Source organism: Ambystoma mexicanum, chromosome 2p (assembly GCF_040938575.1).
Source record: "Ambystoma mexicanum isolate Mex_15411 chromosome 2p, UKY_AmexF1_1, whole genome shotgun sequence".
NCBI classification, from domain to species: Eukaryota; Metazoa; Chordata; class Amphibia; order Caudata; family Ambystomatidae; genus Ambystoma; species Ambystoma mexicanum.
Genome location: NC_090923.1, coordinates 635,888,612 through 635,904,544, shown reverse-complemented (window position 1 = coordinate 635,904,544; position 15,933 = coordinate 635,888,612). Strand labels below are relative to the sequence as shown.

General features: G+C 44.0%; 1 protein-coding gene across 1 annotated transcript in view; it reads left to right on the top strand.

The window, feature by feature from the left end:
- NICN1 (nicolin 1, tubulin polyglutamylase complex subunit) overlaps nt 1-15,933 on the top strand; it is a 333,601-nt gene that overhangs the window by 207,748 nt on the left and 109,920 nt on the right. The window lies entirely within an intron of this gene.

Here is a 15,933-nt window from a genome sequence, read left to right as displayed (position 1 = left end):
CACTTTAGAGTGCAAAGTAAATGTATGTATTCGGAAGGGAGGTATGTCATTAGGTGGTTAACTTGTAATTATGACCGCAATTTATGTGACTAATCTATTTACAGAGACTGCATTTGTCACTTTAGCTGTAAAAACGTTAACTGCTTCAATTTGTGAGTATGCCCTACTTTTTCTCTTTTGCGTTGTAAATTATTTAAGGGAGTCATTGATTCTGTAAAATTTGTTTTGACTAACTGATCTAGAAGTATTGTGAACTTGAAGGCATCCCAACATGGGGGAGGCTGTATGGGAGACCCCAGGCAGTGTCGCAACTTTTGGCCGGGGATTAACACACCTGGTGAGGGTGCATTGTCTATGCAAGCGGACTGGGGTCCCCCCTTTGGCAATAACCGGCAGGCTACACCAAAGAGGATGAACACCAATGAATGCACCAGTGTGTGTGTTCAGGTCGGAAATCAGGAATAGTGTTATTACTAGCAGAGAAGTAGAGGTATTGCTGTTATGCACACTGGACGCAGATGATTGTCTGCTTAGGGCTGTGGACACAAGGCAGAACATCAACGGCAGACACACGGACTAGGCACACCCACCTTCATGGATCTGGGGGCCTGTGGCGTATCCTTGGATGCAGGTGGGGGAGGAGGAACACCAAGGGAAGAAGGGAAGAGTTAGAGAGGGAGTGGGAAGGCTGCTGGGAGGAGAGAAGCGACGAGTGGGAGAGAGAAGCGACGAGTGGGAGAGAGAAGCGACGAGTGGGAGAGAAGCGACGAGAGGGAGAGAAGCAACGAGAGGGAGAGAAGCAACGAGAGGGAGAGAAGCAACGAGAGGGAGCGAAGCAACGAGAGGGAGCGAAGCAACGAGAGGGAGCGAAGCAACGAGGGGGAGAAAAGCAACGAGGGGGAGAGAAGCAACGAGGGGGAGAGAAGCAACGAGGGGGAGAGAAGCAACGAGGGGGAGAGAAGCAACGAGAGAGAGCGAGAGAAGCAACGAGAGAGAGCGAGAGAAGCAACGAGAGAGAGCGAGAGAAGCAACGAGAGAGAGCGAGAGAGAGAGAGAGAGAGAGAGAGAGAGAGAGAGAGAGAGAGAGAGAGAGAGAGAGAGAGAGAGAGAGAGAGAGAGAGAGAGAGAGAGAGAGAGAGAGAGAGAGAGAGAGAGAGAGAGAGAGAGAGAGAGAGAGAGAGAGAGAGAGAGAGAGAGAGAGAGAGAGAGAGAGAGAAGCAGAGAGAGAGCGAGGCAATGAGAGAGAGAGAAGCAAAGAGAGAGCGAGGCAATGAGAGAGAGAGAAGCAATGAGAGAGAGAGAGAGAAGCAATGAGAGAGAAGCAATGAGAGAGGGAGAAAGAAGCGATGAGGGAGTGAGAGAGAAGCGATGAGGGAGTGAGTGCAGAGCAAGATAAATTACTGGTGGGGAGATGTTGGGAGAGGGAAGTTAAGGGGTTGGTAGAGCGAGTAAGGACTAAGAGGAGGGGGAGAGAAGGAACAAGAGAAAGAGAAATTAAATGAGGAAGAGAGAAGGCGGGGAAAATAGTCAGAAAGAGAAAGTGAGTGCAAAAGAGAGCGAAGGAGGGGGTGAAAGAAAGAGAGGGGGAATAGTAGTGGCAGGGGCGGCCAGTAGGCCCACTGGTGGAAACGTAGAGCAGGTTGGGGAGAAAGGAGAACAAGTGGAGGGAAATGGGGAGAAGGAGTTGGGGAGACAGGGAGAATGGTACCTGATAAAGAGCCTACACAGCTTCTATGCCACAACCCACACATTCAGCACACCATTGCCAGCAACCAAAAAGAGCCTGAGGTCCTCTTTCCACATGCTTACAATGCTGTTGCTCCTCCCACCACCTCCAGAGCCCACCCACCCCCATGATGAGCACAAACAAGGGGAACTGTTTTCTGGGCTGTTCCCAGGGCTCAAGACCGCTTGGTGACAGAAAGGGAGAGGGAAATCGCAGGGTGTAGGACTAGTGGGCAAACGCACATAGTGACAGGTTCTTGCTCCACAGCTGTCGCTCCCCCACTCGGTAGCCCGCTGATGACCACAACAGGGGGCAACTGGTTTCTGAGCTGTTCCCAGGACTCATGGGGGATTGTTGACCAGGGGAAGGGACATCACAAGGTGTAGGACAAGTGGGCAAATACAGGGAGGGGCAATACTGGGGTGGGGAGGGAGTTCCTGGGAAGAGATGAAAGGGCCAGCCCTAGGCTGCAGATTTCTCTGGCTGTAAAGCCTGAATCAGCTGTTGGCTGGGCTGGGAACAGGTTTACCTGGTTTTTCTGCTGTTCTCAGGGCCCAGGGAGGCTTGGTGACAGGAAGGGGAAGGGAAATTACAGGGTTTAGGACAGGTGGACAAACGTAGACAGGGACAAAAGATGCCGTTACTAGGGAGGGGAGGAAGTTCTCAGGAAGGGATGAAACGGCCAATCTTGGGCTGTAGATTACACTTGCTGTAAAATTGGCAGCTGTTGTCTGGGCTGGGATCAGGTTTAGTTTTCAGGGTGGTTGGCTGGGTTTTGGAGGGAATGGAGTCCATTTGTCAGGGCAGAATCCTGGCTGGAGCGCCACAACTGCCCGCACATACGTATACTTGGACGGACACACTCGCACACACACACACACTCTCTCTCTCCAGGAACATAGGTCGAAAGGCAGGCAATATCCAGGAGCCAATCAACTTACAGAGATCATGAAGTAAAAGTACAAAACGCAGTGAGCAGGCAATGTTGTAACCAAGTGTATAGTAAAGCATCAATGCAGTAACCAAATACAGATTCCGTCATGAAGTAAACAGAAATAAAGTACTGGCAACATGCATGTATTGGCACCATAAACACAAGCAAAGAAACTGTAGTCGGAGGTGAGTCTGTGTAGATTCATAGGCCAGGAAAAAGGAAGTATAAAGTCACATACAGTGCAACATAAAAAATACATTTAGGAAAAGCAAAAAGTCACACAATACATGCATAATACAGAAAACCCAAAGGAAACTCAAGTGACGGCTGTTGGGGGTCCATACGTGGAGACTGTCATTTCCAAAGTAATTAAACTTGCATCTTTTACTTTTTTCATAAACATTTGTAGGGTAACTACCCCGACACACACCACCCAAAATTACTTTTTAGGCGAAAGGCGGGTGTAAGGGTGGGATGGAGCCGGGAGCATTGGACACAAGCAGTTATCAACCACAAGGCAGGTGTTTATATTTGTGGCATCATGAAAAGCCAGACTAGTATTTCAGCTGTGATTTTTGAGGTGGCCAAATTACTGATCAACCTGCTACCAAATTTACAGCCCTGGACTTTTGACGCAACAATGATAATCTAGTGTATTGGTTCAATTGTAGTAAATCAATACCTCCTCTTTCACTTGTTTTAATTAAAACCCACCACTTTAAATTTGCGGTAGAGGTGACTGTCAATCACAGAACAGTCCCATGTTACGCATTTCATGTTTCCACAATTTCATAACTCTCGATTTGAAGGATGCATGTGCGATCCAAGCTTGCAGATTAACTCTCCGGGTTGCCTAAGGTACATGTCTACCACCTGTACCCATATCACATAGCCTGACAAGTGGCAGCCAATATATCCAGGAATATTTGGGTTGACTCTGGGGCAGTAGTATTCAGAATGAGCTTACTCATAAAAATAGTGTGTTGTCTTGCAGAGTCTGACCCCCGATGGCCAAGCAAAGGGGACTGAAACTACAACTAGTGATAGCAATTCTCCAGTATGCAGGGCAGCTTTGTATATAACACACTGCTTAGAGCATATGTACCTATCCTTTTTAGATTGCCAAACATCTCTAGTATGTGTTTAGGCCCATTCACCTCAGCTTTTTCATGTTATATATTATATATGGAAGTCAAATTGTTAAACCTAACCTCCTGAGAGATCACATTCCATGGCAGATATTTTAACTTGGAGAAATATTATGTAATTTTTTGAGCTAGTCAAAGCCACTTTCTAACTTGGAATGGTAATATAATGCATTTCTGCCCACGTCCTGCAGAAGTGCTTTGTAATTGCAGTGGCGTTTGGCCTCATTCCTGGTGCCTTACTCATCTTCTTGATTTTACTTCTGTTTTGGTGCAGCTTATATTTAGTAATGTATTTCTTTTTTCCATTTAAGACCAAATTGTGAATGTAATGATTGGACCCTTGCCAACATCTCACTCTGTAAGGCGATCTGTGGTTCTGCTGTGTGGTGCTACTGCTGAAATAATTGAAAAGACACTGCAGGGACTGGAAATAGATCAGATTGACTCTTGTAAGGTCTGGAGTGCATTCTTGACTTGGGTTGGGAGGGCTAACTGCAAATAACCTTATAATGCCCTGATAGTCCAATGGAATTTTCCTTTCATACTGTAGGTCCTTAGCCTGATCCCTCAAGTAGATTAGTTATGTTAAAGTACCAGTTCTCATGATTGGCAAACCCAAACCCAAGTTGAAATAGTTAGGGACGCAAAATCCTGAGTTCTAATTCTGGCTTCAGCACAGGACCAAAAACTGCCCTTCTAGCTAGTCAAACCCTTCATATAGAATGGTCTAAATTGCACATGTTTAAAATGGTGGAAATATTCAGTCCAGTATTGTTCAAGGTACTTGTACTTTTTCCCCTGCAAACTCCCTCATCACATTTGGTTTCAGCAATCCAGTCTCAACTTGGCCGCTAAATAGCACACTGTTGCGTTTCCACAAATTCAAGGTTGTGTTTTTTTATTGTTTTTTGTAACTCTTGCTTTTATGCCCCCCACCCCTATTGCCACATTCTCCTGCACTTCCCACCGCCAGTCCCGTGTATATTTTTAGGCACTTTCAAAATAGGATTTCATAATCCTGCTTTGCAATCAGGGCATTTTTGATCAATTTTGTTAACTTTATCCCAAACAAATGCACCTCCTTGTTTTAAAGATGTTATTGCTATGATAATTGCTCTTTGCAAAGTACTTTGCTGCACCCTGAAACCGGGTCGGTACTAGATCTAACCACACAAATCTAATCTTCAATCAAAACCAAAAAGGACAAGGAGTCTACCTTTTCAAATAAAACTAAAAATAACAAGAGGATTACTGAGAAAGGATATCAACAAACTAAGGATCTTTCTTCCTTGAGGAAAGGACAGAAAGTCACTTTCAAGAACAATAAGAACTATTGAACAAAGATGATAGATTGACAGGAAGATTTGTTAAATAATAAAAAAATATTGTTTTGAACACTCCCATTTTTGCATCTATTTATTTACAACACCAGAGTTTGGCTCAATTTGTATGACCAATAACTGCAACCTTTCAAATAAAGTGTCTCCCCTCTCCTAGTTTTGTCTGATGGAAAATGTCTCTTCTTTATTCCAAAGTTCTCGTTAACAGGGAACCTTTTATAAATATCTCTTTCCACCTTCTGGATTAGTTCTTTTAGTTATTTTACAATGTTCTTGGATTTTATCTCTCCTTTCCTGGTAGTTTTTTGGAAGTCCTTTATATCGCTCTTTCTTATACTTTTACCCAGGCTTGTATGTCTTGCTAACTCTTGTAACCCAGATTTTCCCAGGTCAGATATAGATTGTTGAGACTTGATTATCCCCCTCTTTCACTCTTGATATCTTAATCTCTGGGGCCTTTCCCCCCTCTTCCCAGGATATTTGGGCCCAAGTCTTAATGCCTTCTCCTTCAGGCTTGTTTGTTATCCTCTTTGTTGTCGTAGCACTGGTCCACTAATCTTTACTGACTCATCGATTTTCACTGGGACGAGATCACCCCGCTTTATAGCGATCTCCCAGCAGCATCCTGTTTCTCCTGCCTGTTACCTCTGGGTTTGCAGGGTAATGCTCTCAGGCTTTGCGCTTGCTCTGGTTCTCTTCCTCCGAGACATACCAGTATCAGGTCACTTTGTGTAAATCTTATGAGAGGTAAAACAAATTAATAGTGGTCCCTATCCTCTGGGTGTTTCGCCCTCCATATATCTACCATGTTCAATTCCCAGAGGATTCCTTGCAGAATGAATGTCCCTCTCTTCCCACTTCGGAAGTGACTGACATTCAGGTACCTTCGACATATAATTGTACAGTGAGTATACCCATGCAACACTGTTGCTAATTCAGCAAAATAATTCTTGTGTGGAATATTTGGGCCATAAGTATTAACAAAGCCAATCTCTGACATTGAATTGCCCAAAAACCCAGGCAAACCAACCATTCTCATCGTAACCTGTGGCTACGCTTTTAAAGGTAACACCCACTGCCATCTAGATGGGTACACTTCATGCCCCTCCGGAGAAACATCTTACCACCACACAGCCCTTTCATGTTGTTTTTAAGATATCACAGTCCGAATGCAATACATGAATTTCCCGGAGCAATTCTATCAAGATACACTTGCATTGAAGGACTGTCACTTAGCCAGCTTCCATATTGTCATTACCTTAACGCTGTGCAAGGAGCCATGAAGGCTTCAATAGCGTATTGAGTCAGGAGCCAAGAGGCCTCCCCGACCCTCTATCCTCCAAATGTACAAACTGTAAGGTCTTGATGTACGTTTCACTTACTTGCTGCTGCCAAACAATCGAATTGTCTACGACCTAACAAATCTGCAAAATCCCAGCCCAGCTTTTCCATAACTACCCCTCCCTGACGGAAATAGACTAAATTGGAATATCCTGTACATTTGCTCCCATCGTAGTGGCCTTCACTGTATTCCATCCTCCGCCCCATAACCGCAAATTACAACGGTCCCCAACCACAGGTAGTCATTTATGGGTGACCTGCGTGTTCAGGGTTGATTGACAAAAGCAGTGAAGAAATGAAGAAAAAACACAAAATAACTATATCAAAGTGTTACCAATTCTGTAACTGAAGGCTTCCCCTACAAATCACCTCAGCTAAGAAACGTATTTATCAATCGGCACATTCAACAGGGGCAGCTAACATTTATCCAGGGAATAATATATGAAGCCCCCTTCTTAGGATTCTTCTTACTTCAGGTCTGAAACACAGCCATATATTTAATAAATTCACCTGCCATCTACTTTTACGGTTGTGTTGTGCCTTGCTCCTCTAAGATCGCCATGCCCTGTGACAAACAAGGCGGTTCCTAAATGGCTTATACACTTTCTGATGGATAACTCTCCTTTTGAACTCCCTCTCAGGAATAGAAGTTCTGCGATTCTTGGACTACTTTTCTGACTCGTCTCTCCACCCAGTTTTGTGCCTCATGTAGCATATACTTTACATTTGTTTATTCGAGTTTAGGTATACACAAAGAACATTCAGTACGGTTTACATGACTACTAAAACACAGTACATATTCAAACAGGAAACCAGGGTACAGAGGACTACTTATCGGCCATCCTCCCACCCCTCTGGAGTAACCCCAACCTGCCGGTGTATTCCTCCCTCCCTACCCCATCACAGCCCATTCCATCGATACCTGTAGCATATACTTCATTGAGAGCGACCATATCTTGGGCCTTTTTGAATTATGTTGGGAGCTTCTGGTACAGACCGATTTTGATGGCGCTTAGAGTGAAAGGGGCCATTTTCACTGGCAACCCCAAGTATTGTGTCCTTACCGCTGTAAATTAGGAACAGCAAGATGATGGCTGTAGTAGCCACACCTTGAGTTTTTTTTTTTTTTACCAGCACTCAATGAGCTGTTTCTACGATGAAGCACTTGTAAAGTTAGCCTGAAGTGATCAGCTGCCATAGCCATTCGTAAATCTTCCAGACTGCGACCATGTCAATTGTCCTGTATCTTCACTACTCTAATCTTGTCATGTCTTTCTCTGCCCTCTGCAACATCGGCATGTTCATCTTAACGACAAATTAGTTGCGTTAGAATATGTATCTGTGCCTGCAATCTCTATACTGACTCCTCAGTGGCTGTCATGTGTTATTCAATTGCTATTATTCTTCCGGACACCTTCTGTGAGTCTTAGTAAATGGGACTCCTCAGTTGGCACAAATACAACTTTTTCTTTTAGTGCTGTGAGAGGCCTGTATAGCCCTCCTCAGATGTCCAATTATTAGCCCTTCTATATAATCACCTACTTGTAATGCTTCTGCAACTGTTAGAATTTGTGTCAATGGTTGCAAGCTTTTGTAGCAGTTACTCTGTGTTACTGCTCTCTACTGGCCTTTCGAGCCATCTGACTGTTGTACTGAAGAATCTTATGCCAACAATGTTCTCGTCATTGCCTTCCTTCATTCAGCTTTCTATCACACCATGTGTGTATCAGTTAGCCCAAAAAAACCTAACCACATCACTTCTGATCAGTACCTGTTGAAATCCGGCGAATCCATGCTCAAGTAAAAACTCAGCGGGAACACATTTGCAAACATCGCTCCCCTACACAAACCCCTAAACATGCAATTTATAATTTTATTCATTTGCACACAGTACGTTTGTCAATGGCTGGAATGTACATGCTTAAAGGGGCAGAAGTATGGAAGGTTGACTCTCTCACCCTCTCTCCTATGGTCTGGGGCTCCATGACCTTCTCTCACACCTAATCTTGAATTATGGTGGCATTCATCAGTCCACAATGCTCCTTGTTTGAAGCCCTGCAGTACTCCCTGATCTTAGCTGCGCTCCCCCAAAGGACGATGCTGGTCCTGGAAACCAGACCTAGCCCCTGAGTGCATGTTCCAGACTTCCCTAAACCCCACCCCCCCAAACCCAGTGCCCCCCATGTCACAGCAGCAAAGCCATCCATAGATAACTTTATGGGGATCACGGTCGACTCCTCACCTTCCGAATCGCCAGTTTCCAGACGGCCTCATGCTGCTCAATCTGTCACTTGGCCGGCAGCGATTCCAGAGCTCTGCTTGATGACGGCGTCTGTGTTCATTCATTAAAGTATTGCGAAAGTGACAGGACCATCTGAGGGGGCACGGCAAAGTAAGACTGGGAGGCCACAAAGTCCAAAGCTGAATTATCACAAAGAACTCTGCTGCTTTGTAATGGTTTCAGGACTAGGAGATGCTTCAACATTTCCCCCAGCACACATTTGTTGTTTCGTACAATGTTTGCCTATGATTTCACATGGATTTACTATCCATTAAAGAGACTGTGCATTTGGTTGCTTTAGATTTCGGCCACACCCCCTCATTTCTCTGCTCTTTTCCACTTTTTTCCATCAAAGGGAAAATCCTGGCCCATGGGCTCTTAATGAGGGTCTGACTTAACCCTTTTGAACCAGTGGCCTCAGCAGATATTGGCCTGGTCTTGTGGTAGGTTTCTTGGTGGTTGTCACCTTGGCTTGTAGAAGGAGCAAGATACAGGCACTTTCGGAATCAGGACTGTACACCATTTTCCTCAGAAATATTGTTGATTTGAAAGGAACGCCTTGTTTCTTCTGAAGGTTGTAACAAATGTTTACATTAATCAGGAGATAGTTCTACCTGTTTTTTCTGGACTTGCTGTCAGGGGCCTACAGTAGTTGTCATTGTCTGCACATCCGCTGAGCCCTCATGTTCTGTCTGGAGTGGACTAGAACCCAAAGCTCTTCGGGTTTGCACCCTGGTGGCCAAGCAGGCAAGGCAACACTTGCTCATTGGATAGTCTCCTGCATAGAGTGCCGCTACATGCTGCAGGGCAATTGTCTGACAAAGGGGTTGCATGCACACTTGACTAGGTCCAAAGGGACAGCTGTGGCATTTCAAAAATGTCAGAAAAGGTTGGTATGAAGGAGTAATGAAAAGGTACACACCCTAGTGACTACTCCTTGTCCATAGTCCCATTTCCTCAATGTGCCTGCCCTCGATCCCTGTGAAGATTTAGTAAGTCCCTCTCGGTCCTCTTGCTGGCTGAGGGAAAAGAGTGTTGGATGGAGACAATGGGTAGCACTGCACACATGTACCTGTTACCATGCCTCTGCATGCCAATTTAAATGGCAAGCACACTTTGCTGTGGTAAAGACTCCATTCTTATCCCAACCTGGCGAAAACCCCTGTAAGTATGTAGGAAAGGGGACTATGCACTAGAAGTACAGTAGTCGCTACAGTGAGTAACTTCATTTATGCTTTTACAGTGTATACATACTTTTTTAATACATCTACGGTTCATACAGTTCACAAAATTCGTGCTTCTGCCTGCCACAATTGTTCATACATGTGTGGTTCACACATGTCTGCAGGAGGTGGCAGAGAGATGCATGTGAGCCAAATATGTCAAGATAATCGTAAAAAAGAATGGTTTTGTGCCTACCATGCATTGTTTTCAAGGTGGATGATTGTCTCAACGCTATACTTTGTGCTGACCCCTTGGTTCACTAAAAGGAAAGAAAGTTGAACATCGTCAACTGTGGAATTGTATTAATTTGTGTCCACTTAATGTGCTGTTTTTTTTGCTAATCCCTACTGTGACGAATTGAGAGTATTCATCCCTTCTCCCCAGAGGGAAGCCACCCCCTTTGAGGCTAGGGAGGTGAGCCCACTTACCAAAGATGCTCCCTTGGGGTCTGGGCAAGTGTGACCTCACTGGGAGTGATTCCCCTTTAGGGGACAAGGACTCCTGTTACTGAATATATGGGACTGTCTGTAAACAACACTAAAGTGGTTTCCCTTTTTATTGGCTTCAGGTAATGATGGACTGGCTACAATATCTGAAGAGAAACGCAATGCCATGTGGAATGCAAATCCGCCCGTAAAAGAAATGATTGAATCATGGCAGAGTAGAGAGATGTGTATGCAGTAGAAGCCCTCTGATGTATGTCCGCATTAGTGGGATATAGCTGTGCAGAGCTAGCGAGAGCCTGAGAGCAGGAGAACGCTGAATAAGGAAGCCAAAGGTTCTGCGTTGTAAGCTGTGGGTAAACCGTTGCACGGACGGAGCTCAGGAGATGGTCGAGAGAGGTGGCGTGACCACGAATGGGTTGTGGTGGGTCGGGGACCCAGACAACAACGCTGATGCCAGACTTAGCTGGAGGAACGGAACGGAACCTCCCACCGGAAAAGCTATGCCGAATACCGAGGATTAACAGAGCTAGAAAAGGGAGTTTATGGGAGAAGTGAGAAACGCAAGGTGGATGACGAGGAAGCCAGATACGTCCCAGTGCTGAGTGCGCAGAATCGGACCAAGCTAACTGAGGCAATGGGGACTGTATGAACTATAAACCAGCAATAATGAGTGAAAGCTTGAAAAGAGAGGAAGCTCTATATGAAGAGACTCCGAGTGAGTTGTTTAAAATAACATGTGATGAACACTGGCAATCCTTGATGAAGGACCTTGACAAAGTCATGAAGTGAAGTTCAAATCCCAGTTACAAAACTATAAGACACTTGAATGTAAAACCTGAGGAAAGTCCCCAGGAGGGAGACTATCATAACAAGGCAAAGGTTGGAAGAAAGTCCAAACAAGTGGAGGGGTGCACACAAAAGTCAGAAGGATATACATTAAGTGACAGGGGAAGAGACAACCACTATGAGGGAAACTTGAGAGAATCTAGAGCTGGCCATTAGCTCCCAAAGACCCAGTGTACAAATATCTATCAAGAACTCCAGAAGCTCATCCGGGAGGGTGGGCAAACCCAGATATACTCGGAACACAATTGTTTGTGAAACCTGGAGAGAAAGCCGAGGGGCCCGGCTAGAGGGGAGTTATTATTTCCAAGTGGCATGGCCAGATAGGTTTAGAGTCTTGGATGGAGGACGTTTTTGTTTGACTCCCAACGACTGACTAGCACCCTCATCTAGTTTGGTTAGGTAGGGAAAACCTAGTGATAGGGTACTCTAGGCATTATATTTCTTTGTTTAATGAAAGAACATGCAAACGTACAATTTGCGTCCTAAGCCTCCTTCTGGTTCACCACACTACCCAAAAAGGTGTGACTGCCAGAAATCTGTACATTCCTTATTTACTTGAATCTGCTTGCAAACCACGATTCTTAGTTATTTATTTATGTATTTAATGTATTTATTATACATATAGCCAACATTGACTTTGTATAAAACACAGATTTACAAACATAATACATTCATGGGTCCTGGACTGTTACAATTCATTATTGATAAAAATACAACCTGGTCACTAAAACATATTTACATTAATCATTAGTTAATTCTAAAATCTTCATACATTCTGCATAACATTTCATCATATGATGTATTCAATTTGAATCATTTCATCCCATCAATCGGACCCACAGTGAAGTTTCATCAACTAACGTATTTGAATATGCACAAATAAAATTATCTCTCAAAACAGGCTATTGCAATCACAAAAATGTGCTCGGCCGTTTCAATAGTGATCTTCCCATAGTGATCTTCCCACACAAATGGCAATATCGCTCATCACGCAGTATGAGCGATTCTCATCTTTGCACCCACTATTTCCAGGACCTTGGAGCGGTTGAATTTAAAGAGCAAGTAGTTGCGTATTATCGTTCTTTTAGGGTGAGCATCAATGTATTTCGGCTTTGTGGTTCGGTCCAACCAGTATGATATAAAGGGGCCACTATTGACATCAAATGCTAATTTGACCATGTTATTTTCTTGATCCCGATTTTTCATCATGTCCTTTGTTCTTTTTTAGCATCATCTGGGTACAGAGTATCAACTCCAAATTTTATTTTTTACCCATCTTCTATGCATTTCATGTAGCCATCCAAGTGTTGTGTGATTGTCGATTCCCATAAAGGCAGTCATGAGTTCTCCCATTATTGTTCCATTCCCAAGCTGTCGCAATTTCTCATATCCCATCACCGTTTTATGGTCAATTACTCCTGTTACTTTCAAGAGGGCAAACTCCAGTAGAATATTTTCAGTAGACAATATCCTGAATAGTAGTCGCAATATCTTCGCCTTGAGTCTGAGTTCTGTTTGAAAATTGAATCCCCATAAGTCCACTCCATGACCGTACAGGGGGACTTTTTTAGAGGAATCGAGTAGTAAATGGTTTTAATGGAGCACAACACCCTTGTTTTCCTATGAAATTGCTCAAGGTGTATGCGATTCTCTTGCAGTTAGCCTTATTCGCTGTCCATTGCTGAGACCAACTCAGCTTGTCAATCAATATTCATAGGGATTTATAGCACTCTAGACATTCAACCACTTTATCATCAAGTTTCCATTTTGATTGGTTGCCTTTTTACTCTTAGTTTTACCTAGAAATGCTACTATCTTTGTTTTTTCAATATTTATGCGGAGACCATTGCTGTTGGCATACCTCTCCCAGGGCAACCAGTAAGCCTTGGATGCCTTTGGGAGTGTAATCCAAAAGCAGAAGGTCATCCGCGGATCCTAACCAGCTGTATTTAAGTACACTGAGTTTTACTGGGCGAGCTTCCACTAGTCGTAGCGCCTCTGCCAAGTCGGCCAGATGGAGATTAAACAAGGTAGCTTTGAGAATGCAACCCTGTTTAATTCCACGATCTGTAGGAAAGGGCTCAGATATTTGGTCCTCTTCGTTGGTTCTTACTGAGACCTTGGTATCACAGTAAATCAGCTGAATCATGTGTAATAGGCCATGAGGAATATTCAATTTCACTAGTTTGTTCCGTAGTTTATTCCTCATGACGGTGTCAAAGGCAGCGCTAAAATCAATGAATGCCCCATACACCGGAAGTTTTTGTCTTTCACAAGCGTATTCAGTGGACGGGGTCAAATATAGTAAATTGTGGCTGGTGCTTGATTTTGCTTGAAAGCCTGTTTGGTTAGATGGTAGAATCTGGTGATCATTGATCCATTGGTTCAGCTCATTGAGAAGTACACATGCAAACATTTTCGCCGGAATATCCAACATGACCAGCATGCGATAATTAGATGGAAGTTTCAACAATCTTTTTTGTACACAGGGAGAATGGTACTCTTTCCAAGAGTCTGGTACCATTTCACTAGAACATATTCCATTTAATAGGGGATAAAGGGCATTGTCCCAATTGTGAGGGGAGAGCTTGAGAAGAGCATTGCATGTGCCATCAGGGCCTATTGCACGTGATGTAGGTAATTTTGTTATCATCAGCGAAATATTATCAGTGGATAAATTACAAATCCATCTTGCTTTATCTACTGTATGTTCTTTGTCTCGAGGTAGAGTGGCCCCAGTGTGTTCTTGATATGGCAACGCCAACTCTCTTGCGGCGAGTTGTTAATCGGCAAGTTTTTCTTAGCTGCCCCTCTGAGTGGTCCAAATCCCAGTGTTATTATTGGTCTTAGCATGATGTGCTAGCTGCATCCAAAGCTCGTATTTATTTTTAGTTTTATGTCTACGCAGCCAGCTACGATATTTAATTTTAAGATTTTTGATAATGTACAGAATGTCATTCTGTAGTGTATTATGCCTCTCATTTTTTGCTGCTTTTGCAATGTCATTTCGTAATGGGTTTTTTGCTATTTGGATGCTATGATCATACTGTAGATACTTAGTTTGGGGTCTGTTCCATCTTTCACTCGGTGTCTTATATATAGGTTTTTTTACGTGACCGTTCTGATTGATTTGGTTATGTTAGAGAAATCGATTGGCATGGTTTTACCCTTCATTTCAGTTGTATAAAGCCAATGATCGATAAAACAGAGAAGGGATTTCATTCATGCTTTCTCTAAGATTATTGGGTTCCAGCATATTCAATTTGTACCAGCATTAAGAAAGATATCACCATTTAGTTGAACTTGCTCTTGCTCTCGCATGCATCTAAGAATGCACACAGCAGAAGGTGATCACTTTCTTCACAGTGTATTATGGCCACATAATTTGCAAAATTCAGTCCTGCTTCATTGAGAAACACGCAATCAATCGTAGAAGCACTTTTTCAACTAATTTTGGTATATGCTTTTACTGGGTCACCTTTGTAATTACCATTAGGCATAGAGAAATTGCAAAGGTTAAACAGCTTAATCCAGGTTTTGCCTTGCCTATCAGTTTTTGAAGTAATCGGGGGTCCAGATTCCCTTTGGATAAATGGACAATCGGAAGGGGAATTCATTCTAGCATTAAAATCACCCAGCACAATCACTGGTTTGTTATTGTTAGTGTTTTGGAGAATTCTTTTCACTATTGCTGTATTATTTTTAGTTGCCACGTAATTCAGTGGATCGTAGACATTAATTAGTATATGATATATTTTATTTATACTGCGCTCATACACAAGTGATTCAGAGCGCGACCAGCCATAGGGAGGGGAACAGAGGAGAACACAACAACGGTCTTACAAGGCCCAATGACATTAAGAACGCGCAAGTGCATGGTAAAGGGAAAAGGGGGAAAGTGCAAGGGGGAGAGGTGGAAAGTGCGGAACAGAGGAGAGAACATAATAAATAAATAAGTAAAATAAATAAATCCATATAGGTGGTAGTGCAGCCAGCGAGTGGCAAGTGCTGGGTTAAGCAGATAAGTGCAGAAGAGAAGTGGGTGGGGGACTGTATGAGTACAGATACAGACCCCAGTGCAAGTGTGGGCCCGGAGGCAGTGCAGGAGGGTGGCAGGGTGAGCAGGTACCTGGGCCCGAAGGACATGGGGCGGCCAGGTGCACAGTGCCAGGGAAAACACAGATCAGCAGGGGCGAAGAGGGGCAAAGGCAGAAACAAAGAGGAAGGTCTTGAGGTACTTCCGGAGATGGTTCTCAAGTTTCAAGGTGGCAGGGAGGCTGTTCGAAAGGGAGGACCCAGCCGAAGATGGAGATCTACCCCAGCTCGTTTCTTTGAAAAACAACTGACCCTGAGGGAGTTTGAAGTAGAGGGGCGAAGGGCTCGAGAGGGGAGGTATTTACAGAGGGATAGTTGAAGGTATTTTGGACCCAGGCCCCAGAAAGCCTTGTGGACAATGCAGAGGGTTTTAAATGTAATCCTTGCATCCACTGGGAGCCAATGGTGGCATTTCAGAGCTGGAGAGATACGATCCCAGGGCTTGAGGCCAAGGACAAATCTCGCAGTCCTGTTCTGGATTAGTTGCGAAGGGCGGAGGCTGAAGGCATGTAGATTTAGAAAGAAGCTGTTACAGTAGTCCAACATAGAGAG